Genomic DNA, 15461 nt, shown 5'->3' on the forward strand with positions numbered 1-15461 from the left:
TGCGTTTTCTCATCCAGAAAAAAGGAGCTGACCTCGCTGCTAAGCGCTCGATAACTGCACGCACATCAACCAAATGGAGCGACCAGGGTTACCAGATCGCCTCTATAGCATTCACGGCCAAACTCGGCCTGTTTTACTGCCAAATGCGGCCAAACTATTTTCATCTCACGACGAATTTTCACTGCCAAAACATCTAAGAATAGAAGTTGGTATATCCCTTTTAATGTAATTAGTATGCGGTATCATGGAAAATCATGTTTACTCCTCAATTCAATGTTGAATTTTAGACTTAGCCTTAAAATGTTAGAGAAGTTAGCCAGACTGCGTGCTATTTGAAGCCCTTTATCAGACCTGGTATTGTCGGGCGACCTAAAAAAAAATATGAAACTTGATGGTTATGGTGGATCGAACGGGTTAGTGTTGAACCTTTATAAGTATGAATATATATCAATTATGTCAATGATAATGTGGCTCTATCAATTAAGAGTTGCTCCTATACGGTTACAACACTGCTCTCTCCAAGAGAGCCTAGCAGTATTATTGATAGCCCATCAATGTCAAGTACTCATCTATACACTCTGTGCCAAGTGGAATATAGTCTTGTCTACGGACGAACGCTATGGAAAACACATGATATAGGCAAGAAAATCGTTAGAAACACACACAAAAAGATAGAAATATAGATGGATAGATAAATAGACAGATAGATAGATAGATAGATAGAAAGATAGATAGATATGTAGAGAGAGAGATAGATAAATGCGATGGATGGATGGATGGATGGATAGCTGGATAGAATTATAGATTGATAGATATAAGCATAAATTATACCATATTTATGAAAGACATCATGTACAGATATAGAGATAGCTAGACAATGGTGTGGGGCGTTATGGCAATATTTTTCGTATGCATATATCATGAGCAGCTTGAAGACATGTTTAAAACATGGGTGGCGTTGGACAAAACAGTTAAAAAGAAAGGAGAATGGATAGAAAGAGAGAGGGAGAGAAGGAGAGAATCACAGGAAAGATGTATATGAGAGAGAGAGAGAGAGAGAGAGAGAGAGAGAGAGAGGGAGGGAGAGAGGGAGGAGTCACAACCCACGCACGTAAAAATCGCAAAGAGTGGGATACATATTAAACCCGGCGAAGCGGTCCGCCCTAAGATATCCACAATAATGCAACTGGTTCCAATGGAAGATCACTGTAAAACAGCACTATGACAGTGTAACTGCACTTGGGCTTATACCATCCGTCTTGTCTTTTGGTTGAAAGTGACGGTATTCTTGTAAATAAAACTGAAACGTGACTTGCTGTAATGAAACACTTTGCTTCTCACATCCGGTCCCGCTTCAAGGGAGGGGGGGAGGAAGGGGGGTTAGATACCAGAAGAAATGCTCGTGATGCCACCACAGTTTGAGGTCCAATCTAACCTTCATCCTAATCACCCTGCCTCTTCCAAGTTGCCCGCGGCGAGGATTTAAGTCATTAGCATTGTGGCCAGCTTCGGTCAACATTTTTTTTTTCTTTTCCGTCTTGCCCAAAATAGCTGGCCCTGGTACATCACGTATCCAACCAGATCACAGCAGCCTTACCCTTCCTTGTCAAACTGCTCCTTAAAGTGGAGCAACTTCTAAACAGGAAGCGCAATCCATAATCAATCATCAGTATCATCATTGCTCTTTCTCCCCCCCCCCCCCCCCCCCCCCCCCACACACACACGGGACATACAGTTTATCTCCAATCAGAGGAGCAGAGTGTTTCGCCTCCTTAAAGCGGGGACAACATAACAACTCACAGCATTGCTCAGCAAAACTCGCTGAGCTTCGAACCCGAGTCATCTGATCTTGAGGCAGATACGCTACCAACTGAACCACCTCGCCGCGCTTCACTCGAATGACTCACTGTGGTGGCATATTGTCAGATCTAGCATATTCATTTTCATGATTAATTTGACACTGAGGTACTGCATAATGAAATAAAAAGGAAACAATCTCTACAAGAGACAAGTGAGAGACAAAGACTAATATCCAGTGGATTTTAACTACACAATATGTCTGCATAATACGAAATCTACATAGAGGTCTTATGGTTTAAACAAGATGTGTATGAAGGAAGTGTGAAGTGGCTGCAGTGAAGAAATAACAATATGAATACGTTCCGAAATCCAGATGGGACGAAAAATTAGTACTATGATGGACATGTCTAGAAGCTAAGGTACCAAGGTACAGAGGGGAAAAGAAGTGAAAGAAAGAAAGTATGAGCTTAGAGAGACCAGCGATGGAAGCAAAACGCTGAGACCAGAAGCAAAGCAAGCTCACACTCGGGGATTATTACGAGAGGACAATGCAGGTAGCAGGCCAATGCATTCTAGTCAGGCAACTTTAATATAATCATTGAGTAGCGTTAATTTGAATTTTTGTTTGGACGCGAACAAATGTGAACATTTAATCATATTGAAACGGATCGTCGCAACCAAAATCTCTGTGATCACGCAGCAAGGTCGACTCTTCAGGATCCAGACGTATCCTGCTCCGGAACAAGAATTTATTCTCATCGCCATGACAACGGTCTCCGCAAGCTTTCACCAATGGTTATGTCTTGTCCAGTCTACGTCCTTTCAGCCGGTGTTGTGCTGAATTGCTTCGAACCGTTCAATTTTTCTGTCAGTTCACTACTATTGGGATACTTCTTTGGACTATAACAACATATCACCGGAACAGCATCTGATGACGTCGTTTCCCAGTGAGTGACTCTTCATAGATGCTACCATAGTCATCTTTACTCACGTTGTCTTCTGGAATGATGCTGAATGCAACCAGATACTGTCACCCAAACCTTGTAAAGTGGAGAAGATTTCATGAGAATGGCCAATGCGAAGCAATTCTGAGAATGCATCCGTTCTGAAGGAGGTCAATTGAAATTCTTTCTGTCCTGTCACGGAATAACATCTTTCAAAAATCATCGTCGAAGTCCTCAACTTACAGGTCGACCATGAAAGCAGCAGCAGCAACAACATGAAAAATATTGTGTAGTATACTTATCTTATTTTAGACTATGGAACTCTGTTCGAAGTGACCTCTACTACTTTTCCCACGCTTCCCCTTTTCAGGGTATTGGATGAAAAACAAAAAACATGGAAGCGCAAAATGATTTCGTGTCAAGAACGTATCATTGTCACATTCTTCTAAAGTTTTCAAAACCTCAACAGGAAATGTTTAAAAATAGGCAAAGCAACAGCTCTTTTCAGAGAGGCGATGAATGACTCTAATTACATTAGTAAAGGTTTATGAACACGCCAAATTGTATTTTAAAGTCATTGTTGAGGATATGGATAGGAACAATATAAGGTTATAAGTGATTACAATCATCGTCTAATTTTCATCGCATTGATGTTGCTTATCACATAATCATTGAAAAATGATAAGAGTATCCATAACCGTAATATTAAGATGCCCATTCCAGAAGAAACAGTAGTTGCAACGTTGGTCATGATGTTAAGTTTATTTGACTTTTACTGGCGCGACTAATAATGATGTTTTTATTTCATTATTGTCATCAAGATGATGGTCCCAGTTAACATTTTCATTGCCAGTGTCATCTTTGCCGCTATATTTGCTTTTAATTATTATCATTTTAACTTTTCATCAATATAGACATTGTCATGATTATACCACCGTCGTTGTCTTGTCTACTTCTATCATCTTTTGACGGGTAATGGACTGTATCGGGAGGGGGTTGTATAGCTACCAACGAGTTCGATGACGATGTCTGCTCAATGATACGCACGCCTCATCCGCGTCATATCTATCGCTTAGTGTGCATTATGATATGACATAATTATGGCGACCACAGCATAACGCTCATAAGTATAAGTGCAAGTCCCTCTCATCAATCTTTTTTTTTTTCTGGGCCACACGAGTCATAGGTTTTATAAACCACTCAATTACGTCAGTTGTGCAGTTTTTCTCTTGTTCTTCTATTGTTTGGAGTTTTGCTGTTGTTTTGTTTTTGTTCTGATCTCTTTCCGGAGGGGGGGGGGGGGGGGGGCAGCGATAAATACCTACTCGCGAGGGACCCTCGTTGGCCGAGCAGCCGACTAAAACGCTTAATTTCCCGCCATTTATTATCTGAGGCAAAGAAAGGGATTACGCGTTGTTCGGCTATACTTCTTATCGATGTCACATTAACAGCGATGATAAATCTTCTTCCTTTCTGTCCAGGAGGATATGGAGAAGTTTTCCTAGGAAAGCTGCGAGGGAATTTGTTTTGTCTTGTCTTGTTTTGTTTTGTTTGTTTGATGGAGTCATTAAACGGAGTGGATTTATGCATTTGCGTATTCTTCTTTGGAATCGTTCCATTTTTTCCATTTTTTATATTTTAACGGGGGAGGGGGCAAACCATTTCATCTCGGGTTTTTCCCCTTCGGCACTCATGAATTACCAAAAGCTTTGGTTCGCCAGCCACGAGAAATATCTGGTCTTAACGACTAAAACAACTGCCTTAAAGAAGTTGCTATGAGCAAAACCAATTTAAATGTGATAAGAAAATCAGCAAGGATTGCATTGCATAGCAAGGGAAGAAGAAGAAGGATTTCCTCGCGATGAGTAGATCTGATTGCTGAATGGTGCCGTCTGAAAATGTCCCAGCTAAAATATGAATAGATACGCAACTTATTTTCAAAAGCTTTTTAATACGTCAAAACCATGAAAAACTGATTTTTTTTTCTGTTTGAATTCCGCCTTTTTTTCAAGAATTCAATTTTCCAATAACATTTATTTGGAAAGAAAGATATTATTCAGAGGGGTGAAGGTTCAGGTGTGATTTTCTTCAATTTGTCTCCCTTTACAGATTAAACTTATTAAGATCGCAACTGCTGATCTTTAAATTAACAAACATCCCGACTTGTTTGTTAATTTACAGATTAGCAGTTGCAATCTGAACAAATTACATGTTTGTTAATTTACAGATCAATAGTTGCGATCTTAACAAATTTAATTTGTAGAGGGAGACAAATTGAAGAAAATCACACCTTAACATTTTTGTCCAAACCTCCTTTTATTTCAAAACAAGAAAACACACAAAATACCACACACACATACGCACACACACACACACACCCACACACAAACACATAAAACGGGAATGAAGTCGGATTTGAAGAAATTTGCACTTTTTAGAAAGACACAGTCAAACATGCAGCAGCACGGGATCAGGCATTTAGATAAATTGTGATTATTTTAAAAGTGGCCGCTGAAGAACAACGAATGCATGAAAGTATCAAATAAAAGCAACCGGGGGTCCGAAGTCCATTGAGTCCATACCGGAGGGAGGACTCGGGAGGTAATGCGGATAAAGCACCCTGGCCAAGGGTACAACCTGTTCGCCCTGAGGACTCAAATCAATCAGGACCTCTGGATTGATGACCTGCGGTCTTGCCATTAACTGAATTTTGTGATCATTTTGTGATCACTTCATATCACCGCGTCTATTATCCCCCTTCCGTCACTAGAGCCACTAATAAACGTGATCTCATGGTTTGTTTATATTTGGGGAGGGTGGTTGGTTTCATCTTTTTTTTTTCTTTCATGGGGAATTTGTCTTTGAAATTGTGGGGAAAATGTTGGTGACAAATAAACACGAGACTAGTGGTACATTTGCCATTTCCTATGATTTGGGTGATGGCTTCAAGGATAAGCTGTCACACTTTGATCAGATCACGACACTTTGGCGAAAGGATGCGTAATTTCGTTGCGTTAACTTAATTTGCTCGACTTATATTTCTCTTGCAAATACTCACATAAAATAAACACAAACTAACAAAGACATCACCACTTATTAAAACACACACAAACACTCCCCCTCTCCCTCGCTGTATCTCCTGCTCGCACACACACACACACACACACACACACACACACACACACACACATACACGCACACTCACAAATACACAGGAACATACAGTAGCGCGAGGGCACCGGAACACACAGACATACAGCACTTTCATGGGGGAAAAAAAGACTTGTAAGAGGGAAGGGGGAACAGCCGCGTCAAACGCTATCCTGACTACGGCGACAATATTCCAAAGTTGACAGTGGCGGAGCTATCACTCTATTACTCGTGCACAGCCACTGGGAGTTGCCGGAGATGAAAGGAATTTAATGACACACTCATAGCGCACTGTATTTCTTATTAAAGCGGGGGCGTATGTAATGAAAGACGAATTGCCAATCACTTCGATAATTCATCGCGCCGATACCGCACTATCGCTCGTCTTCATCTTCGTAATCGCAAATTCCCCCGATGAAATTAATGGCACGAAAGGTCATGTTGTAGTCTGTTGTTGTTGCTTTTTTTTTTCTCTCTCTCTGTGGATCCTTGCCGGCACCTTTAATGTCGCCCATGTTTTTCATTACAGTGCTTGATATTGTATTTACTTTCAGGGGGAGGGAACTGGGAGGGGGGATCTCCTTCAAATCGTATCACCCTTCATTCCGTCTATATCACGTGATCACGCCCTACTTCATTAATCATGTCTCCCTCTGTCGGTTCTCATCAAGTCCTACTCCGTCTCGGTCCCTGTGATTAATACCTTGTTTCACACCCTTCTCGTCACATTTAGTGGGTGCACTTCGCCTGTGGCGCCTTAATAGACCATGAAAGCCTTCCTTGTAATCTTAATTCCCCCCCCCCCCTCTCTCTCTCTCTCTCTCTGAGTGTGTGTGTGTGCGCGCGCGCGCTCGCACGTGTGCGTGAATGTGTGAGTGAGTGTGTGTTCGTGTGTAATTTACTCTTTCACACGTTTCACGTGGGTGTATTGTAAACACGCACGCATTGGTGTCAAAAATACCCTACCTCAGCATCCTAAACAGTCAAGTTCACAACCTTCGCGATTTACTCTCCTTCCTCTTCCAAGAAAATTCGACTTTCCAATCTTGTCAAACAACCTTTGATTAATCCTCTTCACTTTTTAACCCCCAAGGCTTGGCGAAGCAACCAAGCAATTACAGGATGTATGTTTAATGACTATAGGAGAAAGGACTGGCAAATGGTAAAGCAACCAAATTAATATCAGTCAAAAGTTTTTTTCGACCAATCCTGTACGATATTTTTATTGACGTCACCCCCTCACTTCCTCGAGTAACCTTTTCAGTCCCGTTGGCATAATGTTCAGTACAATGTCAACAGGATCTTAGCATACTGGTCCTAAGAGACTTTAAAACACACATGTACACGCACACGAACGAATCCTCGCTCGCATCCACATAATTCTATACATGAATGTTTGACCGTGTTCTACCGAAGCTGAATATTACATCGTCTTTTTTTCTCTTTCATTCTCATAGAATAAGATGTCCTTATAAATGAAGCTCCTTGGTTGTACGACTGCCTTTTTCCGAGGACGACTGATCAAAGCAATTTCGCTTTCAGTTGTTCTCGTTCAACAAGACAAAAATATTCGCCGACTCATTTGAATGCGACCAAATGAAACCAAAAGATGTGTGTGTGTGTGTGTGTGTTTACTATTTCTGTCCTTGCATTTCTCTCTGTCTCTCTTTTTTCTATTTCTTTAGGTATAGAGTTTGATAATTTCTGACCTATCAGTTTATATGAATATAGACACACACACACACACACAAACAAACAAAAAAACTAGATCTGTCGTTTTTATGACTGCTGCATAGATGACATAAGTTTGAAGTTGATAGTCGAAGGACCTTTTTGAGTTAAAATCTGCACAACATTTGGGGAGAAATAAAGAAGAGACAGTACGGATACGTACCACGCAGAAAGGCAAGTAAGACACGCGCGCACACACACACGCACGCACACACACACACACACACACACACACACACACATACAAACTACATACCTATGCAAAGAGAGATAGCCCCTCAATGTCCCATCCCGATCGAAAAAGATTCGTATCAGTCAGCCTCAAAGCATCAATTCTCGTTCCAATTTCCCCTTCCCCGACTATTCTGACATGGTGACACCGGCCACTTAATACCCAACCCCCTCGGCACTTCGGATCTCCGCCATTAATTTACCCACTCCCAACAGACTACGAGCAAAGCCCGCTTTTGTATATATTGTATAGGTGAACATATTTTGCGCATGAATAATTTGTCGTTGCGTTCTTCCGCGCTGGGTACATTTCTACTTGAATCAGTTCGGTGCACGCATAGTGACATGTAGGACTATATAACGCATATCTCTCTGACATTTTGCCCTTAAAAACATGCCTTATAATGATAACTATTGGCACTTTTGCATACCAATATTACAGTGTGTTAATGTTCCACTCCTCTCTAGTTTGCTTTAAAAAAGTAATTTTCTTCTTATTTTTCTTTGGCAGTTGCTTTCATTACTTTTAGGGGTTTTGCGAACCAAACATAGACGGACCGGTGAATTAAATGGCATTGGTTTTCAGTATGTGAATATTGTTTCAGAATGTGTGTGTGTGTGTGTGTGTGTGTGTGTGTGAGTGTATATGATTATATTCAAACTACACTTCATAATCTCCCGCATGGCGCTGGTTTGTTGAGCTCGAGCGAGACAAATTTCCAGTTATGATATTTCGATAATATTTGTTTGTTTGTTCGTTTGTTTTTAGAAATCTTCTGCGCAGACTGTTGGACACAGACATTTCAATCATTTTCAGAAACATAACGAGCAACAGCCGACATAGGGATTCGAACCAGAGACCTCGAGATTGAGAACCTCCAGTCCCACCCACTGAACCCCACCGAGCCTTGGGATTTAATGAGTGCCAGCGATGCTTTTATTTGCTACACACCACGCGGCTTTGGTAATGTCTCGTGGAGTTCTGAATTGGAAAGCAAAGGTTGAGACAGATCACAGTAGGTCTACTTTGATTACATTTTAACTGCAATTTGGAACCACTTTCCCAACAAAGAAATAAATTACAATTCTGGCTAATCCGGTGGCTAATCTACGTTTTGGATCACAAGTCTGAGAAGCCCTAATTGTAACCAACTCCTGCTTGGATGCCGTAAATATTTCATTGCTTTGTAGCCTGTGTATTTCATATAATGTTCACTCTTGAGAAAAATAGAAACATTTAAACAGTATTTCCCCTCTATTTCTTGGCGAAGGAACCACTCAAACAGGCACACAGATATGCACATGTGGGACTACACATGTGATATGACCCAGCAAACGACTGATAAAACTGCATACAGAAGCTTTAACAAAACCTCAAACGACCAGAGACTAAACCACTTTTCAAGCAAGAGAAGCTACTACACAGCCTTAAAGTGCTCCCACAATGCATGATGGAAACAAACAAAAAAAGGGGGAGAGAAGAATAGTAAAAAAAAAAAAAAGTTTGTATAGGCAACCCCCCATGCAATATTCCAAACGAAGAATTCTTAGTGCAACGTAGTATCCGTTAATGACGTCTGGCAGAGACGAATTCAAATAATACTTTCGAGAAAAACAAATACCGCTGATATTGGCCTAATCACGGTCGTGCAACTGCGTAGCCGCCGCCAAGGCAAGTCGAACTTTTGCCTTCTTTATCTTGCCTCTTTACATGTTCATCATATTGTGAATGCACCGTGCAGACTCACGCTAGAACGTGTATCAGCCCGCTGTGCGCTCCCATGCGCTGGCTTGGACACGATGTTCGAATGGACGACGGGCGGATCCCGAAAGATCTCCTCTATGGGGATACTTGCTCCGGGATCACGAGCCGCTGGAGGACCCACCAGCGGTTCAAAGATGCCCGCAAAGAGATCAAAAGGCCCTGAACATCAAACTGAACAACTGGGAAGAAACAGCCACCAAATGAGCGATTTGGAGGTCGACAGCAACAGACGGGCTCCCCACGACCGGTGAGTTAGCTCAGTCGGTAGGTAGCGTGTCTGTCTCACAATCAAAAGGACCCCGGTTCGATTCCCACTGAGCAATGTTGTGCGTAATCATACTATCCCCTCTAGCAAGAGGCAAAACACTCTGTTCCTCGGATAGGACTTAAAATGGAGGTCCCGTATTTGAGAGAGTCACAACTCATGCACGTAAAAGATCCCGCTTCCTTTATTCATCGCAAAGAGCATGGTGTTTAACCCGGTGTGTGGTTCGCCTTACATCCAACTTTCCCGCCTTGGAAGATCAGCATTTTCAGCTGAATATGGGCTATCCAGCCATTTTCTCAGATGGAAATGAAACGAACAAACAAACGTCACGCACAACTTGTCTATATTCACCTTGGGCAAACGCTGCTCATCATATCAACGACAGGTCAAGCTTTGAAAATTCACTTGATGCGACGGCTGGAAGTGGACCTGTCTGATATCTTGAGAAAACATGTGTCCACAGATCAGTTCGTAATATATGATGTCCATAAGTGTTGCATTCTTCCCCAAACATTTTGACATGTTTCCCCATTTAATTAGCCTGACAAGACTGCCCGCGGTACAATATTTCTACCAGGAGTGCCAGTCGCCATTATACCATCTGTCCAATGGTATGTGGGAGGGAGTAAAATGGTGGGAATCTGGCATGGGTGAAAGTGATGTCTCGAAGGTAAACGAGGATGCCTCTGTCTGCTTGGAGGCAAAATGGTAATCGACAGATGTTCCTTATTGATAAGGTCACTTACACCCATGCGCTATATGGGACAGATCACTTTGAGAGATAGTTCTAATGAGCAAAGCCATTCTCCCCCACAATTCTCTCTCATTCTCTCTTTCTCCTTCTCTTTCTTTGTTCTGAATTGTGGCTTAAAGTCTGCAATGACACACCCCACCCCCATTTCATCGTCGCCGTCACCACCAAATGAACGCCTCGACGGGCCGGCATCTCGTCTTCCCACGCACAGAGTGTGGGTGTCTCGAAGGCAGCACTAAGGGGAACAAACTCTATATCTGCCGCCGACATCCATAGTAATATCCCTATAATCCCACTTTTTAAGAGCTATGCAGGTTGCCCCCCCCCCCCCGTCCTTATATCGTCTACTAGTACTTTTTTTTTCTTCTATTACCGAATGTCATGTTAGAATCTGTTACTAGTATATAGGCAGGCTGAGGCTGGTGGCAAAAAAGTCCCCACCAAGTACATAAGGTGCAAAAAGAAAGTTTGGAGTCATTTCTCCGTTTTCTTGGTGTGTTTGTCTCTTTTTTTCTTATCTTTTGGACTTTGCTTTATTTTTGCCTATATTTTCTTTTATTTATATTCCCCATCTTGGTTTTGCAATTAGACGACTCTTGGCGCAGAGACTCCAAGTCCAAGCATGTTAGTTATTGTGAAACTATTGTTGTGACATCGACGTTTTTCCTTTCTTTCTGTCCTTTTCTGCTTCTTTTTGAGATCGGTGTCAAGTTTAGGAAAACATCACATTCTGCACTTCATTGTGAAGCGTTCTCATCGCTCTCTGCGTACATATCAAAACAGAAGCGTCTCCAAACATGTCGTTATAAGACTGAGACTTCTAAACAAGGTTGCGGCTTGCGTTACACAGAGAGACTATCACGGCGCGTTCTCAAGTTTCGCCGAATCAACGGTCTACTTCTGGCTCGGATCTATTCATTGCGTCTGTCTCAGAAGGCTTCATCGGAGACTTGAATTGTCGTCGGCGAAGAAAAAAAAACAGAAAAAGAAAAGAAAACAACCTCTGATTGAAGTCATGGATACGCAATACCGAACGTTGACCCTTTTTGTGTATATGCATCTGGTGGTATACCATTACATTACAAACACATGTAACGGTCGTTCTTATAAACACATAAACATTAGAACCACGATGAGCATAGAACTATTGAAAGAAGCATGATTACAAAACAAATTACAAAACCACAACCAATCTACACACTCACGTAAACAAGAAATTATCATTCCACAGTCTATATTGCCTTTTTCCCTCGGAATATATGATTTGTTACTGTACTTGCATTGACTTGTAGAAAAGAAAATACAGCGCAGAAACCAAACCAAAGAAAACAAAACAAGTTGTACGCGGAGGAGATGAAAAATACTGATTAGAGCAGTATTCTATAGCTTATGCCCTGCATTAGTTATTATCTGTCCGTCGGTCTGCGGTTCAACAGACATCATCGTTTCAAGGCAGACAAGCACAATATTTTGTGTTTGAGTGTGTGTGTGTGTGTGTGTGTGTGTGTGTGTGTGTGTGTGTGTGTGTGTTTGTGTACGTGTTTTTTTCTCTCTCTGTTCCGCTGTTCTCTCTGTTCATCTGCAATATAAGCATAATGATTGTTAATGTACAAATGCACACTTTTACTGTATTTTTGGTGAGATGTGTTTTGTGCGTGTTACCACAAAGTATTCTTTTTCATTTTGTTTTTGAGAAATAAGAAAATAAACAACACTGAAAGTGAAAACTTTTAGAGCTGGTGTAAAATGTGCACTAGCTATTGACGCTGTGGAGTATACTCTCTCGTTTCTGTTTTCCGAACAGAGATGTGTTTTGAGATTTCCCCGTCTGTGTCCAGTACTTTTGAACTCCTCTCGAATTCGTGGAAATACCGTGGTCAGGGGAATTCCCTGAGTACCTCTATCTACAAATGTAACCCATTGCCCCTACTAAACTGGAGGGTTAATATAAATTCTATGGGGTTCTGAGCCTCGGAGCGAACGGGGTAGGCCACCTTTGTCCGGAACCCTATTTCGCTCTACCAGGGGAAAAACTAATGTGTTCAAGCAAAATGGCAAGTGGTGACAAGGTCATGCAGTAAATCTCATTAGCTGAAGCTTCGTCAACATTTTCATATTTCATTCGCGTGGATAGTTTCGCTTTTCGTTGCCCGTTGTCAAAAATGGAAACGGGAAAATGGAAAGTGGAATGATAAAAAAAAATCAACGCAATTATCAACGAAGCTGTACCAACGAGTTTGATGCTAGCTTTCTATTATCTATATACTGTGCTGTGTCGGCATGGAAAACAGATTTTCAGTCCCAAAGACAGGCCAGCTCCCCCGGTCAGCTCTTTGTGTTGCGAATCTGTTACTTGAGTAAACAACATAGTACACAATAGAGATCGCTAAACAAACCAGAAATACAAATTTGCTTCACTAAAGTAATACGTTTTATTGTAGCGCAAACATGAACCATGGGAAACAATGGGAAAGAGTAAAAAAAAAAAAACTGCCAGAAGAAAGCACTGGAAATAAAAAAACGTGCAATTTTGCATGTTTTTGATGACTGCAGACAAGGTAAATCGGACAAAAAAGTAAATTCATCGTCGAAAGTTTTTTTTTTTTTAATTTTCTGATGGCTATAATCATTCCCTTTTTCAATTGAGTAATAATGGGATGAACATGATTTAGGAATCATTAATCACTGTGGTATAGTAGACATTCTACATCCATGACTTCTAATGGGAAGTCGTGAGTCTAAATCTCGTCAAGTGCCTAGACGTCCTCGGACAAAATGTTTTCAACCACCATATCTCTCTCTACTCGGGTGTGTACGTGGCAAAAAGGGTAATGGTAATGACAGGGCCCTCTGGTTGAGCAGAAGGGAACACTGAAGAGATAACCCTGGATAAAGAAGGCCATTATCTCTGTTATCAAAAAGACATACATGTAGTCATTCGGAAGAGGTTACTGGCATTATTCTTTCCGTGTTCATAAGACGTCATTGATGGGTCATTATTTCCTTCAGGCGGTGCAACAGATTCATCATCAAGTTGATAACCAGGCATGAACGTTTCGCTCCTGCTGTATCATTAATGTCTCGTACGATAACTATTTGCGCTGTACTGAGAATACTCTCCTTCAACGCGGGCGTGACAGTGATTGGTGATCCATACATTGGTGTTCTTGGCCCAATTTTCGCGCGTCAGTAAACTAATCTCCCGCGCCTTAATGATCAACCGTCAGCGTTCTGATTTGAATACTTAGGTCAAGAAAACCTCGGTCAAACTTCTTGCAGAGTCAATAATTAATCCAACATCACACGTCAGGGACTGGGACAAGTACATTGAAAATCACATTGACGGGGAAAAAAACCCCAATCCCCCCCCCCCCCCAAAAAAAAAAAAAGGTAGGTAAGGAACGCCGAATGCACACCTGCTAAACGTATGACGTTTTCTCGTTAATGTCAAACGCACGTTCCCACATTGGATCTTTGGCGCCAATCAGTTATTCGCAAATGTCTCCAGATGCCTGATTCTCCCTCTTCTTCCCCCTCTCTCCCTCCCTCCCTCTCTCTTCATTTCTTTCTTTCTTTCTCTCTCTTACTCTCCTCTCCCCCTTCCCGAACTTCCGTTTTCCTCGGGGCTACATCTCTCCCCGCACTCAGTACAACCCACGCTACACGTTTCGTAACACGGATTTCGCAGGCGGGGAGAAGAAACGGAGAGAAAGAAGAAAGGGGGGGGGGGGATGAAGGGGAAAAAGTTGTGTTATGACTCGCCCACGGCGGTTGTCGCTAGTAATGAAACCGCGATTGACGACGTGGTCGAAACACCCTTCGGGCAACAACCAGTTTGCTTATATACTTTCACTGGCTCTCAAGAGATGCGAGCTGTCCTCTCTTGAGAAAATGTATGTATGTATGTATGTGTGTGTGTGTGTGTGTGTGTGTGTGTGTGTGCGTGCGTGCGTGTGTGCGTGAGAGAAAGACGGGGAATAGAAAATAAAAGATAGAGAAAACAAAAATTGGTCAATGGTTATATCTTTCTCTCTCTCTTACTTACATTGCGTTTCATTCATTGGTTTTGCAACTTTTTCATGAACGCAAATTTTACAAAGAAATATAGGATTACATATCCATGATATGAAAGTAAGACGACATTTTGACGTCATGATGATAACATAACAAAAGCTTGTCAAGATCAATAAGAAATGCAAGGGCTATTTAATTTTACAATGTTTCTTATGTTCGAAAGGCTTGCAGGGGTTGACACAAAATGCAGGACTTGAAGTGCGACAATTCCCTGTATCTACTTGTAAACTTAAACAAGGAAAATGCACAAAGAAATGCATATGATTTATAAGTGAAATATTGAGCAAAGACAATGAGATTTCACGGAATCCCATTTTTCACTCAATTTTTTACTTACTTGTAAACTTAACACGTTGATCACTCCTTGACTAATAAACAGAATTCAATCCATTCACGGGTGTGTGACTACTTTGGCGCATCAAATCAATCAATCAATCCAATCTATTAACCATAGTTTTCTTCTCGATAAGGTTTTTGATTTTTGATATCATGGGCCCATTTTTTTTTTTTTTTGCAATTGATTGACAAATTGCCCTACATTACATCGACGTAAATAAGCACTGAATTGATCAGCGTTTCAGCAGTAGCGCTGACAAAAGAAATCATGGGCATACATACTCGAGCAGGATTCGAACCTACGACCTCCTGATCTCCGGACAGGCGTCATCTCCACTAGACCACCGAGCTTCCGCCCGCCAGCAAGTGTTGGTTCTATATTGTTCTTATAATAAGCTTATAATAATC

At 41.5% G+C, this 15461-nt stretch overlaps 1 protein-coding gene and 1 non-coding gene across 2 annotated transcripts in view; both read right to left on the bottom strand.

Moving 5' to 3' along the window:
- LOC139723652 (uncharacterized) overlaps positions 1-15461 on the bottom strand; it is a 90562-nt gene that overhangs the window by 49824 nt on the left and 25277 nt on the right. The gene's annotated exons all lie outside the window — the stretch shown is intronic.
- On the bottom strand, positions 15332-15404 carry Trnas-gga (transfer RNA serine (anticodon GGA)). Its single transcript has one exon. It is a non-coding gene; the product is annotated as a tRNA-Ser (tRNA).

Source organism: Diadema antillarum, unplaced genomic scaffold (assembly GCF_040938485.1).
Source record: "Diadema antillarum isolate AM-2024a unplaced genomic scaffold, OU_Dant_1.0 scf00000197, whole genome shotgun sequence".
Taxonomy (NCBI): Eukaryota; Metazoa; Echinodermata; class Echinoidea; order Diadematoida; family Diadematidae; genus Diadema; species Diadema antillarum.